Source organism: Numida meleagris, chromosome 2, assembly GCF_002078875.1.
Source record: "Numida meleagris isolate 19003 breed g44 Domestic line chromosome 2, NumMel1.0, whole genome shotgun sequence".
NCBI lineage: Eukaryota > Metazoa > Chordata > Aves > Galliformes > Numididae > Numida > Numida meleagris.
In genome coordinates this window covers 37,995,790-38,010,405 of record NC_034410.1, presented here as the reverse complement: position 1 = coordinate 38,010,405, position 14,616 = coordinate 37,995,790, and the positions used below count along the sequence as shown (strand labels likewise).

The 14,616-nt window shown below is 41.0% G+C and overlaps 1 long non-coding RNA gene across 2 annotated transcripts in view; it reads right to left on the bottom strand.

The window, feature by feature from the left end:
- LOC110395065 overlaps nucleotides 1-14,616 on the bottom strand; it is a 60,297-nt gene that overhangs the window by 27,656 nt on the left and 18,025 nt on the right. Inside the window, exon 4 of one of the 2 annotated variants that reach the window (XR_002436134.1) lies at nucleotides 8,959-13,148. The exons of the other annotated variant lie outside the window; for it this stretch is intronic. This is a non-coding gene — a long non-coding RNA (uncharacterized LOC110395065). Of the gene's footprint in view, nucleotides 1-8,958; nucleotides 13,149-14,616 lie in introns of those variants that run through there. 2 annotated transcript variants of the gene reach the window in all.

Sequence of the window (14,616 nt, the reverse complement as noted above, 5' to 3'; positions counted from 1 at the left end):
TTTGTCCAAATATTTTTGCCTTCCTAGAGTCAAAAAGAACAGGACTGAAAGAAATTCAGTTACTTTTTTTTTCTTTTGGATTCCCTACTGATACATTTGCTAATACAGTAATTAAAAGCAAATTGCACTCCTCTATAGCAACTGAAGTAATTACTGGCCATGTCTAATATTGGTTGCCAAAAGCAACAACTCTCAAACTATCTCACAGAGCACTCTCTCCCCCATGGATCAGGCTCAGCAGCTTCTTTCCCTTCCCATGTAAAAATGCTCAAATATCATCCTCAAAACAGGACAGGTAACTAAGGATTTGTGGTCCTTTATTTCAACACTACAGATCAAACCTTTGCTGATGGCAGAAGGTGAGATGGCCCAGAGCACAGGGACAAGCCAGAACAGCAAAGCAGCAGGGGAACAAAGCCTTGAACTCCAGTGCAAACTGTCTTCTCACTATATTTACCCTGCTCCTTGTCTTTACATTCCTGATTTCCAAGTATAACCTCTTTAAAATCTTCATCCTCCCACACTATTTCCCTTGTTTAGTTTGTCAGCATCAACCAGAAAGCATCTTCCTGAGCTTCCACACTCTTTTCCAAGGTGTCATGGCATTATCTCTAGATCTATCTGTGTCCATGATAGGGGGACAGCAGGCCCACAGGCCCACCGACCCAAAAAAGGAGGGGAGTGTTGATGGTTTGCAGGCCAGTTTGGCCCAGTTCTGTGACTAATGGGGCAGGGGACTCACAAACCCATGCCCCAGGAAAAGGGGAAAGGGGAAAAAGGGAAAAGGTAGGGAGATGGGAGATGGGCCTAAAAACAGAACAGCAGCAACGAACTGGGGAGGAAAGTTCATTTGCTAAATACGATATCGGAATGCAAGATAACACAGTATAATACGATATAATTGGAGCTGAGGCTAATAAATAAAATAAAATGAGAGAGAGAGAGTGTCCGAAACTGAAGGCCTTACTCTAAACTGTAGGTGAAAGGGCGGAGGAACACGCAATGCCAGGATGACCAGCAGAAAAAGAGACAGTCTTGTGACTTGCGAGCAGTTTTATCTTTCCCTCTGAACACAAAGTCCTCTGGGGTATGTAGTTCTTCTCTTCTGAGAACCAGGTACCTGGAAAATCAACAGTCTGCAGAACTAGAGCATTAACTCTTTAACTCCCAGTGCTTTACATGATGTTATGATGTGGAATACAGATAACAAAAATCATAAAATACAAGGAAGCCACAATTCCTTTCAGACACCCTCTAGACTTCTCCTACAGGTACTAGGGAGGAGAGGTAGACCTACAGATAAACAAGAGACATTTGTGGTTATCAGAAGATACAAGTTTGACCCAGCATATCCACAAACTAAAGGAATGGAATCACCCTTTACAGGACAGTGTAGATCCTTCTCTTGTCTCTCATGCTCATGACATTAAAAAGCTGTTTTTGTGTTTTCTTTAGTGACTTTTAACCTAAGCACTAAAGATCATGTCATTTGTTTCCTTACAGCAGGCACAAGACTATATCCAACTCATGCAATAAGCATGCACCAGAAAGAGACACTGTAAAGTATTTCTGATGTTGTATTAATGCTGAGAAAACCAAGAAGTATGATGCAAACTGAAAGACACCTACTATAAATTTGTTTATAAATTGGTTTTCTGGCTTTTTAAAACTAGACTTATTAGATATGCTATCCTAACTTCCTTTTCAATCCACATTTTGAAAGAAGAAAATGTTGCATTTGGACTGGCTCACAGTCCATTTCTGCTTCCAGCTTGTACTCATCTTTCATCTCATATCTGATTAAGCCACTTAATTCAAAGATGAATTGTAAGCTCACATCTAGTGTCAGTGAAATGCGTCTGAATAACAGACCCAGACACAGATATAAGCCTTTGCACATCCTACTTGCTAAGGAGCCACCTCTCAGTATGAAAGAGTTATGAACGCAGTCCAATGCACTCAGTTTTGGCTGCTCTCATTAAATGTTCTACAGAGGCTCTTCACTTGGATGTCCAAGAAAGGGCTCAAGGGTGTTACAGTTCTTGCTAAAGAAAGCAACCAGACTTCAGGACCTTGGCTCTCTTTTCAAATCCCTGCTGCACACAGATGTTGCAGAACTGAAGTATTTCACTGTTTCCAGCCAAAAATGATGGTAGTCCTGATGCAACCACACATCTATTAGAAAGTAGCCCAAGAATAATGAGGAAAATGATTAGAAATTAAGGAAAAGAAAAAAACATTTTTGCATTACTCTCCATCTATTTTTAAGTAGAAAATTTGCTGAAGAGCATCTGCCTTTGTTTTGGGTTTCTACCATAAAAATGAACTGTTAAGAATTATTCTCGTTTAGCTTTTCTCCAATGATGCACTACCTCGGCTTAAAGCAGAAAAAGTAAAGTTGTTTCTCTGGAATATGTCTGGAGTGACATGAAACTGAATCAAAAAATCTACCGGGATTTATATTTTTTTTATGCATTTGTTATGTTCGTATCGCTACTGTTTCAATATTTGAGCTAGTTCTTGTCTCATTGAAGGTCAGAGAATTTTGCCATTGATTGCAAAGGAAAGAAAAGGAAGAAATGTTCTTGCTCTTCTGCACTATCATCCTCCTGATCAATATCAACAATGTTCTTTTAGAAACAGTTTCATATCATTTGCAAGGCATAGAATTTGCAGTGCTTGGTTTACTAATTTATCTAGAAACAAGTTTTGCTAAAACTTAACTTTTAATATGTCTGTAGTGTTGAAGTTGAGACCTTCAGAGAGCTCTCCTGGCCTGCAAAGCGGAGTTCTAATGTTTCTATTACCATTACATTGAAGCTAAAAATGCAGACAGCAGCCAAGAACACTCTCCAGTAACAAACAGGATCTAGGAAAAAGACTACTCAAAAGAATATCCTACATAACTAACACAGAATGAAAAAAAAAGTCATAAAACAAACAAGAAAGTTGAGATCCCTTAGATTTGCCTTCCTTCCCAATCTCCATTGCTATCAATAAACCCCTTTATTACAGAATTTTCACCAGAAGTGCTTGTTCAAACATAGATGCTACTGAGCAATTTGCTTTGATGTTCTTGTAGAGCCATTTGTGCCTTAAGAACACAACAACGTCAGCAGCTCTCCTGTTCAGAACAACATTTGACATACAGTAGCCAAATTTTCTAAAACTTCCTGCAGGTCCAATGTGTCAGACTTGGGATGTTTCATCTTAGATGCTAAAACCTACTGCTTGCTGACTGTAACTTAGCACCAATAGCTACTTTCCATTTGTTATATTTCTCTGTTAATCTTCTGGCAAAAGGACATATGGTCATACACACACATTGATTTAAAGTTTCTGCCAAAGGGGCAGAGGTATATCTGAGGCAGTATATGTAGTGTGTAATTCTCAGACGTGGGACTCTGCTGTTGGCTACAAGCTTTCTGTGTTCATAAGTATTTCATTTCTTTTACATCTTATACCCTAAGTATGCATTATTCACTGTTTCACAATCCATCTTCCCTCTTTAGGAAAATTTAGTGCAATTCTTCAATTTATTTGGCTCCAGAGTCAAATTTATGTTATCTGTTTTGCCAGACAGCAAAAGTGGAGTCTCATACAAGCATTTAAATTAATCAGATCATAAGATCTAGGTCCTGGGGAGTCGCTCATTAAATAAAATTTACTATCAAAATACAAAAATACTTATCTGCAGAAATAAATCTGTATCTGTAGTACATATATCAGCAAAGACAAGCAGGTCAGGTAGCAATGGTATAGTAAGCAAATGTGATGAATTAATATTTGTGCTCTGTGAAATAGATTTTACAGGACTTCTGAAGGAAAAAAAAGAAAACACAACAAATTCTTCTTAATGCTCCTCATTATTTTTCGCCTGTTTTCTCCTCCCTAACCATTACTGCAGTCCTCAGAGACATGAAGCATCTGTAAAAACCCATCATTACGTCCTACCCAGTTGTTTTTTTCAACCCTCACATTTTAAAAGCCTTTAGAGATGAACTAAGAGACTGCTGTGACTCAGGAGTCTGAGAGCCCCACAATTCCCACCTATGACCTTAGTGTTCATTAAAACTCTCTGAATGCACTCTACTAAAAATTTACCCTATTGCTTTCAGACAACTTTTAAATCCCAGCACCGGCAGTAGATGGACAGACATTCTTCCGCCTCAGCGTCACCCTCACCTGGGTCTGTGGGGGATCAAGGAAGAGCAGTAGGGCAGGGAAGGGCAAGTACACAGTGACGAGAACTGCAGCAGGCACCTTGGAGGACAGCTGCCTGGCAGGCCTCTGGAACTTGGGCTCAGCCCAGCTGCTTTCTCAGCCTCCAGACTCTCCAGATTGAACTCCTTCTCCACATTTCAGTGCGCAAGAGATGAAAGTCATCCCACTGCAGAGAGTTAGTAACACTCCTGAAATGCTATTAAAGGACTTTGAGCAGCTAGTATGCACAGCATGGTTCTCTGCAGAGACTAATTTCTACTGTCTTTAGTGTAACTGATTGCAAAACAGCAGGATGTGGCAGTGCATTACAAGTCACTGGGAGAAACAGCTTTGAATCTTCACCCTGGCTTTCCATCACACAAGTCCTCAAGGACTTTTGAAAGCTTTGCTGCCTTTACTCACCAGCAAGAGTACCAAGCAGTACCAAAAGGCAGTAACATTGACTGCAAGTAGTCCTCTAGAGCCTGTGCATGCCCCATTGAACCTGAACATAAGCTTGTTTTCAAATCCAGACTTATCTAGCACATAATTTTAAGCATGATTCTACCCTCTAGACCACATTTGAGGATGTCCCAGTAACACCTAGTGATTAGAATTACTGTGTGTTTTGGATGAGCTCAGCAAGATCGAATATTCAATGCAAATGCAAACATCCCAAGCCTGTGCACATCACACTTGTTCAGAATCCAAGCAACAGTAGACCTAACATCTAGAAATAACCAGCAGAAATATAGCTCAACCTTGTTAGAGCCTGTTCTCAAACCATTCTTTACTTTGCAAAGTAGATAAGGACAATGAATATAGTCCTAAACACTACTCACATAAGGCTACGCATATGAATAGCTGTTGGCAGTTGTATTACTTTTTACTTTATCCCTCACATAGCAATAGAAGATTTTACAGCAAAGATAAGCTTGAGCTGTAAGAAGTGCAGTGAAAAGCTAGCAGGACCATAAGAAGAAGTCTCTGAAAGAACTTGGCATACACACCAGCAAAAGGAAGACTGGGCAGAGATACAAGATCTTGATGAATAAGGCATGAATAAACATCAGCAATTATGCATCTAATGAAACAGCAAGGCTATATTGGCCCAAGAACTAAAGGACATAAAACAAGCCTGACTACATCAGACTGTAAATTAGGAGAAGGTTTCAAACTCTCTCAGTGGTGTAACTCTGAAAGAGCTTTCAAAAAGTGCAAGCAGTGCACAATGCCCAACAAGTGCCAGGACTAAGAAATGCTTTGCTACCTGTGGCACATGGGTCGAGTGGAAGTTATTCACTGCAGACTGCTCCATGTAGTAGACTAAATGTCCCCAACAGAACACTAAACAGCTATTTGCTCTGCCAAGCACTGCTGACCAAATTGTAGATGGTGAAAGACAGGAGAGATGGACAAGCACACTGTTAGGACTTCAGGATTGGGAGCACCGAGGACTGAAGATAGAAGCTTTACTAAAAGTGTCAATATTAGGATTCAATTTATACCATGGCTGCTCCAAAAATAATGCCTCCTACTTTATTATGGTGCCCCATGAGTTCAAAGGCAGATGTTGGTGATATGACAGTAGAGGCTGAACCTTCCCACCAATATTCTATTAAATTTTGTTGCCATGAGGCAGAATAGCAGCAGTCTGACAAAATGGTATCTGACATGGAAAAGCGTATGAAGCAAAGGTATGGAACTGAATTCCTCCATGCAGGAAAAATGGCACCCATTGATATTCATCAACACTTGCTGAATGTTTACAGAGACCAAACAGTAGATGTGAGCACAATGAGGTGGTAGGTGGTGTGTTTCAGCAGTGGTGACAATCGCTGTATCCCACCTTCGCTGGCATGGCACACGGGCTCTTGTTCATCACTGGGAAAAATGCATAGCTAATGGTGGTGACTATGTTGAAAAACAGCAGTTTGTAGCTGAAAATTTTCTCTGTCAAAAAGTGTTTTTGTGCTCTTTGTATCTGTTGTAGTTTCCATGAAAATAAATAGGAGGTATTACTTTCAGACTTACTTATGTAGTTTACAACCCTTTTCCATTTTGGATATACTTAAGCTGCATAATTAACATTGAACTTGTCAACATGTTAGCCAGCCAACTGATTTAGCTTCTAAGCATAATTACTTTTCTTATGCTGTCGAGGAAAGAAAAGGAATACATTTGTTAAGGTATTTCATTAAAAGACATCTGTGAAGGTGTTATTGATATTGGACTCAATTCAGTCTTGGCTTAAACTAGGTGTGCCACTAGGGCTGGATTTGGCCAACAACATTAATAATTTAGTCATAATTTGTTTAACCTAACCTATACCACTGAACATGGTAACAGTAACACAACTGAAGGATGCTTTAAATCCACAGGTTCGGGGCAAGCCTGGTCAGACCACCGAGTCAGGGAAATAGATCACAGAATCACACAGAATCACAAAATTGTAGGGGCTGGGAGGGACCTCTAGAGATCATCAAGTCCAAACCCCCTGCCAAAGCAGGCTCCCTAAACCAGGTTGCACAAGTAGGCGTCTAGATGGGTCTTAAACATCTCCAGAGAAGGAGACTCCACAGCCCCACTGGGCAGCCTGTTCCAGTGCTCTGTCACCCTCACTGTGAAGAAGTTCTTGCGCGCATTTGTGTAGAACTTCCTGTGCTTCAGTTTGTGGCCGTTTCCCCTTGTCCTATCACCATGCACTACTGAAAAGAATCTGGCCTCATCCCTTTGCCTCCTGCTCCTTAGATATTTATAAACATTAATAAGATCCCCTCTGAGTTTTCTTTTCTCAAGGCTGAACAGACCCAGGTCGCTCAACTTTTCCTTATAAGAGAGGTGCTCCAGGCTCTTTATCATCTTTGTATCCCTTCGCTGGACTCTCTCTAGGAGATCCCTGTCTTTTTTGTACCGGGGAGCCCAGAACTGGACACAGTACTCCAGGTGAGGCCTGACCAGGGCAGAGTAGAAGGGGAGGATCACCTCCCTCAACCTGCTGGCCATGCTCCTTTTAACGCACCCCAGGATGCCATTGGCCTTCTTGGCCACTGGGGCACACTGCTGGCTCACAGCCAACCTGTCATCCACCAGGACCCCCAGGTCCCTCTCTGCAGATGTTTGGTCATCATGTGGGTCTGACAGCAATGGTACATTACAGAAGAAAATAGTTGGTCTCCTAACTGATCTCTTAGGTCACTTAAATAAAAATCATGCTAGACAATGAGCAACACAAACATTTTTACTACAGAATGACAAAGAGGCTTTCAGTGCTAAGTTAGCCGTCTCTGAGCTGCATACCTATGGGTAAGAAACAAAGCAGTCCTTCCAGGTTTACATCACTGTAACCGAGCACAGAATATGGACAGTAAAGTAAGCAAATTGAGTATGTCATAAGTAATACCATAAATGCATAAGGTGAAGATGTATTTGAGGACAGAAAACTGAATGAAGTGTATATGGAAGAGGTAAACTGAAAAGGAGTGGAAAACAAACAACTCAGAAAGAAGGTATTGAAGCTGCAGCTGAGAAGGAAAATATATTAGGAAGAATGAAGAGAAGACCAACAAAACTGACTGACATGTGAAATGCACAGGAGTAAATAAGGCCCAGAAATCATAAAGGGGTACTAGGACCTGAAGAAAAAAGTAGCCATGTTAGGAGAGGTTTTCCTGGCACTAGTTTGTAATTTTGAATGTAATTTTGACAGGCAGTGCAGGAAAAGAAGAAGAAAGTCCATGAGCAGAGGGAGAAGACTGCTGCCTCAGTTGTGTGACATTCAGATTTCACTGTAGATAAATGTGTTAGGAGAGGCTCCTTCTCTAACTCAGCCCACTAATTCAAAGTGGTGTACCACACCTCAGAAGTGAGTGAGGTTTCCAGGATGCTGGTCACATATCTCACCCCAAACTTGCACCAGTGATTAAAGCAATTAGGCAGAAACAATACCATTCATTCATTTAAGATGCAGGAGTTTATGTTGTAGGAGTTGAGCTAAGGTCCCTGGCTGGCTTGGTGTCTGACCCTCTCATGTAATCACCTTTGTCTTGGAATGGACAGCGATGGAGAAGGTCTGCGCAACGGACTCATCCAAGTGAGCTTAAGTTGGTTAAGCCTGGAGGTGACACACACACCTCTTTCACACTTGCTTGAGAGACTGTAAATTATGGTCTCTTGTGCTTAGAGCAATACCCAGGTCAAAGAGGAGATTAGATAGCACAGCCTATTCCTTCGTGATTTATAGACAAAGCACTTTGTGCTGGTTCAGGGAGGAGGCATCTCTGCACCACATATTGTGATGCACCAGCACGAGCTGGAGTGGAGATTGGCAAGGGGAAAGCAGAAAGCTATTATTTTTGAGATTGTACTGTTCTGGGACTACAGCTACTCTGCAAATTGAATTCATATTGGTAATATGTAGTAAGAAAACTATTTTTCAGAAGGAGAAAACTTCAGTCTGTTCTCAGCTACGTTGAGAACAGTACCATATTTCAGAACAAACAGTATTAATTTTCCTTCTCCCCACTTAGATTAAAATAGGATTTAATTCTATGACCAGAACAAATACCATTAATAACTCTGGCTTATTCCTTGACACAATACATAATAAAAATGTACCGTCTGGTTTTGTGTTTTCATTCTGCCCGTAACTCAGGTACATTTGGGAACTGGATTCAAAACATCTTTTCACAGTGATCAAATAAAATAATGCTGTTTTACAGATATTACCTGCATGGTAAAGAAGAAGAGGGAAAAAAAGCTTTTTATTTATTTATTTATTTTTTAAACACCTGCCTTACTTGTAAGGATACCATTTTCAAGGGTTGACCAAGAGATAAAACTTCCTCTTGTCCTGGGAGACTTGGAAGGCCATTGTAGGAAACAAATATAAAGGAAATACATAAAGAGAAGAAATTAAGGTTTCATCATTATCTGTTCCTTTCATAATAAGGTGATTGGTATGATGAGAAGATGACAGCAATTGTGGTTCCTGAGCCTGGAGGTTACAGGTCAATTAAGGACTTGAAACACTGTTTGAGATTACTGATGATTTAAAAAAAAATCAGAGAGAAAGAATGAGAGGAAGTAATGACTCCATGCTTTTATTACAGGTAAAATTTGCTGTAACAGTTGGCTGCTTAACCCTTGTCCTTTTGCCACCAAATATAGAAGCCACAATCCAGTTAAATTCCACAGTGGAAGATCACAGAATCACAGAATTGTAGGGGCTAGAAGGGACCTCCAGATGTCATTGAGTCCAAACCCCTGCTAAGGCCCGCTCTCTACAGCAGGTCAAGCAGGTAAGCATCAGGTGTGACTTCAGCAAGGCAAATGAAAGCAGAGACAATTGAGGTTCACTAAATTAATGGAGAGAATTTACCAATAAAGAGACGAGCTTAAAAAATTCCAAAAATACATCTTATTTTTGTAGATATATAGACACATCTTTTGTAAAGAATTCATATATTATCAGAATCAAGCTTATTGGGTTTTCCAGACTTTTAACTGAAGTTGTGAAGTTACACTGTGTCCAAAAATTGATGCTCCAGTTGAATCTATGGCAGTGGAGATCTGTACTGATAACAGAGCCCTAAAAAAGAGAATTTTTTTTCTCAATGCACAGTGGCATTTGCACATCTGTGGAGAATGACAATTGCTTTTACCAGCAAACTCATTTGTTGGCAAGTGGAAACTCCTATCACTTGTATATTTTGAAGTACATAACAAGAAGGAATCTTCAAAGAGCCAAAAAAAACCCACCCAACATTATTGAAAATCATTATGTCTGGTTACAGTGAGATATTAAAAAATATTACTGCACTACTTAGGGGTCTTCAGCATTAGGGGATTTTAAAAGATCAGAAGAACAACTCGAGCTGATCAAGACAGGTTGTTCTTTTGAGAATCAGCATTCTTGCTAGCTCAAAATGGAGAAAAAGAAGAATTGGACCAAAAAAAATCTGGTCTAGCTGATAAAAGTGATCATTATGAAAAGTTCTTAATTATTTCACTTTAATTGAAAAAGACTGAAATGTTTTGGCTTGTTTTTTTCCACTGTGCATTACATTTAAATGTAAGCGAAAAGTCATTTCAAGTTGAAAACTTTGAAAAAGTAACTTGTATTTAAACTATAGCATTATATACACTGATAATTAAGAAAGAAATGAATAGGACATATGTCAAAAAGCAGTCTTTTACCAAAACAAGCTTATTTTTTGACAACAGAAAATAAAACATTTAGATTAAATTAAAATATTAGATTCTAATAAAAAATTTGGCTGGTATGTATCCAGGTCAGGCAATTTAAAATGAAGCTTTGTAAAAACAAAATAAAATTTTTGTTTTCTGAAATAAATATCGTCCAAAATTTGCATTCACATTTCACAATTGTTGTACACTTCATAGTTATAACTATCACCTAACTTTTTTCAAAAACTGAACTCTTTAAAAATTGCAATTTTCATTATAACAATAAAAGTTTAGGGATATTTTCTCAGCTGAAATTTAATTTAGAATACAAATTGAAAGCCACATTTTTAGAAATAAAATCTGTTGAAATTATGACATCTGTAAGGACAGTTTAATTCCTACTGTAGCCAACATTCTTTCCCTTAAATATGGTTACGTTGAATTTCCATCATAGAAACATAGAATGGTTTGGGTTTGAAGGCACCTTTAAGATCATCTCATTCCAACTCCCCTGCTATATGCAGGGATACCTCCCACTTAGACTAGGTTGCTCAAAGGCCCCATCCAAAATACAGATTGGATTATATTTCTTTACAATACAATCTTTATAATTTATTCTTGGTGCTCAGTAAAGTATTTACGATGGAGTAGATTAGATGAGAGTCTTAAAATTAATAAGCAAACCAGAAGGTGGTCAGGCCCTGGAACGTGCTCCCAAGGGCAGTGGTCACAGCCCCAGGCTGCCAGAGGTTAAAGAGCATTGAGCAAAGCTCTCAGACACAGGCTCTGAGTTTTGAGTAGTCCTGGGTGGAACCATGAGTCGGACACAATGATCCTTGTGGATCCCTTCCAACTGAAGATATTCTGTGATTCCAAGTAAATAAATTTAATATAAGACCATAATTGCAACATTCATTCTAAAGGAAATACCTTTTTTAAGCAATATCCTTGTTAACTAGGATTTCAGTATAATAGTTAGCCTTAAACCATGGAAGTGACACGGCACAGGAAAGCTGTGAAATGTCTTGTAAAGCTGTCATGTTTGAATGCCTGAATTTTCACACCACAAAACAATGTGACATTTTTTAAAAGTCATGGGAGAACATTGTAAATGCAATGGAAACTTGCAGCTGGAGCTGTACCAGACTGGGCAGGTCATGTCCCTGCACTGATTATGAATACACAACCCATGCTTCCCCAGCAGAGGACATGCTGCTATGGCACTTCTACCCTAAGGTTCATGGAGGTCGCTGCATGCAGAGCAGCCCCCTCCTCTCAGGCGTGAGGATCAGTCGTCACAGAGTGCTTACAGCAGCAGCTGTTTTTTAACAATAGCAGGACGAGGTCTCGTGATCTGCAAGTTTTTATACTGCAAGTTTTTATCTTTTCCCTCTGGCCGGAAATGGTAACAGAGGAGCAAAGTACCCTGGGGAATGTAGTAGTCCTTCTCTTCTGAGAACCAGGTACATACAGTACATGATGTTATGATGTGGAATACCAATAACTGAAAATCATAAAACCATGACAAAGGGACGGATGTTTTGCAGCTCAGATTATTTTGGTGACCTTTCAGCAGATGTGGGCAGGTCAGAGCAAAAGCTCCAATCACGCACTGCTATGCTGCCCTGGATGCGTCTACTTCTTTGATGCACAAATAATTTTGTTCTGAGCCATGTCACACTTGGTTTTCAGAACCATTAAACTCATGCCTGCACAGCTCTGTGGATCAATGTGATTATTCTTATGCCACAGGGGCCATTAAATCTCTGTTGCCTACAGCTAACTTGACTTCTGAATGAAAGATTTAATGTTGGCATTTAATGGATATCCTGGCTATCCCATTCAGGGCCCTGCATGCTTTCCTCCACCTGGAAATTGTAAGGTAATACCTTATCTGAAACCTTCGTTACAGCCAGGTGAGACCAGATTCCTTTGTTTCTTTATCCTGCTGTGAAACTGCTCAGTGCCTCTAGGGAAGGGATTACAGAAACCTATAATGGATGTGGGGCAGTGATCTTTTTGTATGGGATAATGAATTCAGTGGCATGAACCGCTTGGATAGAAAGAAAGCAAATTCAAAAACCTTCCAAATTCAATTTGTTATGCACTGGAGGAGAGCCATAGGGAAAACCACCACAACGGGTGAAGCAACAGCTTGGTTTCAGAACTAAAATGAGAGGCTGTGGAGGACAAGTGGCTGCAGCCAATCTGTCCCTACCTGAGGATTGGATGGTGCCAAAGCTGCTCTTATCATGGAGAGGAAGAAGAGCCATGAGCCTGTGCCAGAGGAATGGGTAGGAAAAATCAGGGAGAAAAGAAGCTACAGGCAAAAAGGCAACAAAACAGGTAGGCTCCTGGCAGGACCTCTGAGGCAGGTGGCACTGCTGGTTACAACAGCTGCAACTGCAAATCCAGGAGACAACAGGGGTAGCTGACAAATATTTAAAGATTGCTACCAGCTGTTGACCCCCAACCATAAATCCTCCTCTATAGAGGAGAGAAAGCTTTTTGCTGGGACTGCTTTACCTTCTCTTTATCATTCTATGGTAAAGTCCAATTGCGATGCTGCCGAAATTGTCAAGCTCCTGGATGCCAGCAGTGTGTCATCCTGCAGCATGATCCTTAAATCCTGATGGATTTGCACCCTCCTCTCTTCATTTCTTTTTTAAAGCAGGTGAGATGTTCACACTCCTGCATCTGGCTCTGGAGGCAAGTGTTCTTCTCACTGCTGCCTCGGTGGAGTGGCTGTGACTCATCTGGTGGGATGGGGAGAGAGAAGTGGCCCTATGTGATTGTAGAATCATGGAATTATAGAACCATTAAGGTTGAAAAAGTTCTCTTAGATCATCTTGTCCAACTGTCTATGCACAAATATTGCTCATTAAACTACGTCCTCATGTACCATATCTACATGTTTCTTGAAGACCTCCAGGAAAAGTGAGTCCATGCCATTCCTGGGCAGCCCCTTCCAGTGCCTGACCACTCCTTTGGAGAAGAGGTTGTCAACGGAAAAACAGCAACAGAACAGCGAACAGTCCTCTGGAAGATGTAGTTCTTCTTCTGTTCTGGTACACGTACCTGCAGCTATCCACGATCCACACAACTGGAGCATTAACTCTTTAACTCCCAGTGCACTACATGAGGTTATGATGTGGAATACCAATAACCAAAAATCATAAAACCATGACAGAGGTTTTTCCTAATACCCTCCCTGAACCTCCCCTGGCGCAACTTGAGGCCATTCCCTCTCACCCTATCACTGATACCTGGGAGAAGATACCAACCCCACCTCACCACAACCTCCTTTTAGGGAGTTGTAGGGGCAATAAGGTCTCCTCTGAGCCTCCTTTTCTCTAGATTGAACAATCCCAGTTCCCTCAGCCTCTCCTCTTAAGACTTGTGCTCCAGCCCCCTTATCAGCTTCATTGCCCTTCTCTGAACACACTCCAGGGCTTCAATGTCTGTCTTGTAGTGAGGGGCCCAAAACTGAACACAATACTCGAGATGCAGCCTCACCAGAGCTGAGTACAGGGTAACGATCACTTCCCTGGTCCTGCTAGCTGCACTTTTTTGATACAAGCCAGGCAGCTATTGGCCTTCCTGGCCACCTAGGCATGCTGGTGGCTCATGTTGAGCCAAGAGTTGACCAGTACTCCCAGATCCTTTTCTTCCATACAGTCTTCCACACATTTTGTCCCAAGCCTATAGCATTGCATGGGGTTGTTGTGACCGAAGTGCAGGACCCAGCACTTGGTCTTGTCGAACTTTGTCCCATTGGCCTCATCCCATTAATCCAGTCTATCCACATCCCTCTGTAGGGCCTTCCTACCTTCAGGCAAATGAACACCTCCCCATGACTTGGTGTCATCTGCAAACTTACTGAGGGTGCTCTCAATTCCCTCAACCAAATCATCAATAAAAATATTACCTGAGGCTGGCCCTGATAGCAGCCACTGGGGAACACCACTCATGGCTCTTCTCCAGCTGGATTTAAGTCAATTTACCACTACTCTCTGGGTCTGGCTGTCTAACCAGTTCTTTACCAGCAAAGAGTGTACTGATCCAATCCATAGGCTGCTAGCTTCTCTGAGGAGAATAGCGCACAAGACAACATCAAAGGCTTTGCTGAAGTCCAGGCAGACTATGTCAACAGCCTTTCCCTCATCCACTAGGTGGGTCACCTAGTCATAGAAGGAGATGAGATTGGTCAGGTAGGACCTGCCT